General features: G+C 34.5%; 1 long non-coding RNA gene across 1 annotated transcript; it reads right to left on the bottom strand.

Annotated features, from left to right (window-relative positions):
• Positions 1 to 1,949: 1,949 nt before the first annotated feature.
• Positions 1,950 to 2,656, bottom strand: LOC113354567. Its single transcript, XR_003361955.1, has 3 exons — positions 2,600 to 2,656; positions 2,339 to 2,496; positions 1,950 to 1,969 (listed from the first exon to the last, which is right to left on the bottom strand). It is a non-coding gene; the product is annotated as an uncharacterized LOC113354567 (long non-coding RNA).
• Positions 2,657 to 4,577: the final 1,921 nt, after the last annotated feature.

Raw genomic sequence — 4,577 nt, 5'->3', positions numbered from 1 at the left:
ATGTCTTTTATTTCTGGTTGGAATCTGGTTTACCAAGGACCAAGGATAGTGGACCAAGCTTGCCTAGATGGTTTCACCCATGACCCCTAATCACTAAGTTATCTATCTACAAACAGTCGGTCATACTCTAGAAGTTATCCAGTGTGTTCCAAAAACAACATTCATTGTATTGGCAAGAAAACTGAACCTTATCCATCCTGGACAATATATTTTCATCGAGCGACTGGAATCGGTCATGGCATGCGATATATTATATGCAGCATGAATTTAATCAAAGTAAATTTGCACCATGGATATGCGCCTCGTTGCTCATTTTTTTGTGTTTTTTGTGGTTTAACTTTCCTAGTAACAGTTTAAGCAGCATAAGAGTCAGTAATATGAACAACACCAACGAAGAATGAAGTCAGTAATATGAACACCAACAGTAGATGACCTTGGGTTCTTTAGCTCTAAGAATAATGTGGTTCAATAGATATCCTCCACTATCGATGAACCATTTTTCCTAGCTTACCTTAGAGGGGCTTACTATTTAGCCTTTTCTTTAAGCCTTTACAGAAAACAGAGAACCACTACAAAGAGCATCTTTCAAGTACATACATTGCAAAACTAACATGGGAAGAACATATTTAGCGCCAACCCAGACAAACAAAATATTGCCAGAAATTACCATTTCCTTTCCTATAGAAGCTCTTGTTAAAAAGAACGTAAACCAAACATACGAAATCCAAAAAAGGTTGCTCAAACTGGACACTAAGCATGCATCCAAGACCTTCAAGAGGAAGTACAAAGCCAGTGACCACTCTGGTATTTTGTTTTGATTTTAGTTCAGCAATCAGATATTCAGATTAGTGGGTCCATTACTTTCTCGAGGATTACATCATTGATAAGATATAATCATAAGTAATTGTTTCCTCACATAGCAGATATCAGATATAATCATCCTAACAAATTTGTTTCCAAAATACGAAAAAAGAAGTGATTCTCGTTGATATCTACTGGTGGTCTATGGTGGGGATCTTCTTTGCTAGATCGACATAAAGGGCCTAATGGAAATAGGCTACAACAGTAAATTGTGATTTCCAGTGACTGGGTTGCATGAGCTGGTAATAAGCATATCTAAGTAATGAAATAGCAACCCTAGCACTGTCCGTGTCTTTAAGATTCCACATCTTTTCCTTACTTCTAGCTATAGTTTGTCTAAAAATTTAATGATGGGAGAAAGAAAAAACAGAACTTACTGAAAGAGACAGTGAAACTTTAGTATGTATTCCAGAGGATAACTAAACAATAGTAACCAACATTATGGATTAAACAATAGTCATATTCAATCAAATTAAATTACAATCAATATCAGAATAACTTGGAACCTACAGTAGACAATGAACTTACCATCACTTCTTCTCTTATGACAGTATGAATATAAATCGGTTGGCTTGATATCCAAATGCCATCCATCATGAATTCACACCCTCATCCATTACCCATGACCCATGAACTGCCAACATATCCAAATCACCCATTTAACAGTGATTCATTGACCTATTGAATACAACTACACAAACACTTACCTTTCTACAGTCGATGAGGGTGCTCAATCAGTATTCTAATAACTGATAACAAATATTCAACTAAATTAGCTTACACCATGTAGTCTACCTTCAAATCTGCAAAAAAAATTTACCAAAACATAATTTAAGGAGTAACAACTCGTATGTGGAATAATATCCAGGACGACAACCTACACAACCCACAACAAAGAAATAATTGGTAGAATTTTAATTGATATCGGGTTAGTATTTATACATCTAATATCACCGCTTCCAAAAGTAGTATAGATTAAATTTACATAAACTAACCCAATCCGGTTAACATTCGTGCCTTCCTCTTCGAATTGTATAGAGCATCACCCATGTGAGATTGCAATCTATCTTCTTCTGAACCCATTGCCATCTAAAAGAAAGTTATTTGCCTGCAGTAAAACAGCAAGAATGTAAGAATACAAAAAAACCATCCATCAAAAATTTACAATCCAGAAGGCATTTACGATGAAAACAAAGTATGTTGATTTCCATTATTCTACTCAAAATAACACTTCGTTTTAGGAATCCTTGGATAAAAATTTACCTATGCCAGAAAGCTTCATCCATTTTAGGGGTTCTCAAACTCAAAATTTTATTTGAATTTGTTTCATAGTTGGTAGACCATTCCCAGATACATTGGGAACTAATTTATAGACACTGTGCTGCAATCTCGGTAAAATTAGTCGGTGTACCAGTATCGAACATCGAACCATTGTAGATTATTGGTTTTAGGGACAGTAAGATTTATTAGAAATTACCTTGAATCTCCGACAACAATCAACGGAATCTTCATAAAGAGCTCAACCTCCCAACTTCAGTTTTGGTGTTGTTGATGCTCTAGCAACTTCAGAGTTCAGATCAGCTGTTGTGGCCCAATACCTAGTCAGAGTTCAGATCAGCTGCTGTGGCCCAATACCTAGCTAGATATATGAAAATTGTAATTATTTCATTTCCAAATAAAATAGAACAGCTGAAACCCACCATTATAAAGAATTGTAATGTCTAACAGTCTACCATACCTCAACCAAGCAAAAGATTTGATCTTTATTCAGGCTAGCTTCCACTTCGTTATTCATTCTTACTATTAACAAAAGCTCTTTGTCATGACAACTTTGTGTATATTAAGTATTGACACATCGTATAAGATGGGCAGGTGCATTACCTCATTGTAATCACGAAAAAAATAACTGTTTGTGATTTCTTATGTAGTGGTCCAAGCACAACAGACAAAGCAAACATGCACAATATTTCCGACCATGTCAACGGGTTCAACTGTTGTTCCCAGATGCATATAATAAATCCCCGAGCCTGACATAAATTAAATAATCAAAAAAAATTATAAAAAAAACATTTTCTTCCATGCATGCATATATCTCTTAGAAAGAATGATTTGAAAGATGCATATAATAAATCCCCAAGCCTGACATGAATCAAATAAGCAAAATAATTTATAAAAAAACATTTTCTGCCATGCATGCATATATCTCTTAGAAAGAATGATTTGAAATATATTTTTGAAATTTGTGGCCATATGAATAGAAACTGAACAGGGGACTCATTCTTTTAGCACGAAGTCCCTTCACGTTTTTGTCGTTGAAAAAATAGTCATCAGAGAGCATACAATTTCTATTAAAATTGGATATAATTCCAAAGTTACAATCTCATCATGAACCTATATAAATTAACTGTAAATAAGGCAATTCATAATAAGAGATTCCATAACCACCACTGCCAAACCCAAAAACTACCACATATCAACCACTAAATTACATTACCTTATATCTTATTGCATCTACTGGACGGGAAACACTCGAAAAAAAAAAATCCCCCTAACTGCAAAATACAGTACTCTCAGTATGGTTATCAAAAAAACTTTCACTACCACTTTCTGTAGGATCAGAATCTCGCAACGACAATATTTCAGCGAAATTATCAACAATACAATAGCTTCGCAGAACAATTTCAGGAAGAATATAATAAATGACGTCAGCTAAGATCACGAGAAAGATGTGATAGTCCTGCGAAAATTAGAAGAGCTTGCGAAATTAATATTCGCAAGGTTGCGAGAATGTCGCAGATTATACCCGAAAATAAAGGACAGATTAGCTGTCATCCACTATGTATTTCCCTATATATAGTCGTTCAAGTTGTAAAGAAAGGGAGAGATCTTTTTTGAGTACGAAACAAGTAAATAGGAGAGAGAAAGTCTAGAGCAGAGGTGATTCTTGATTTCTTTATCTTTTCTTGTAAGAACATTCAAAGATTGATCAATAAAATTAAGAATGTAAACCTAAAAATGAGTTGATTAATAATGAAATCATATGAGGGGTGTAGTGTAGGATTTCCTGCAACTACATAATGGCGCTAGAAACAGGGAATGATTGAAGATTATCCTAGAAAAAGCTGAAATTTAATATTGAGATTTGTGAAAATTTAGAGTGATTGATTAAGAATTTTCCTTAATTTCTTGCAATATTGTTAACATTGAAGAAATGTCTAGAAGAAGAAATACATCCGAACAACCAACTACTGTTAGAAGAAGCAAGAGAATTGCTGGGAGAGAAAGAAGTGAAATGGGAGAATCTACTAGAATGAGAAGTAATAGAGAAAATCAAATTCAACCACCAATTGAACAAAAATAGTTCAAGGGAGGAATACAGATTATGATAGGGTGAGTATACACACTTGGCAATCAAATTCGACAGAAGAAGTAGAAGAAGAGCAACAAAACAGAAATTATAGACAGGAAGAAAGAAAACAGGAAGCAGATGAAGGAATAATTCATGGAGATGAGGAAATTGGAGCGTTAGAAACGTTTAGATGAAGAATACATGAAGAAAGAAGAGCTGAGGCAGAAGAACGTGCAAATATAACAAGGCAAAATCACGAATTAAGGATGGAGAATATAAGACTACATAATAGAAGATCGAGAAGTATTACAAAATCATATTCAAGATCGACTAGAAGAGAAATGAGGCGAAACTCACCCACAATCAA

The sequence above is a fragment of the Papaver somniferum genome, chromosome 2 (genome assembly GCF_003573695.1).
Source record: "Papaver somniferum cultivar HN1 chromosome 2, ASM357369v1, whole genome shotgun sequence".
NCBI lineage: Eukaryota > Viridiplantae > Streptophyta > Magnoliopsida > Ranunculales > Papaveraceae > Papaver > Papaver somniferum.
Note: the sequence above shows the minus strand (reverse complement) of the source record. Positions and strands in the feature narration are given on the sequence as shown.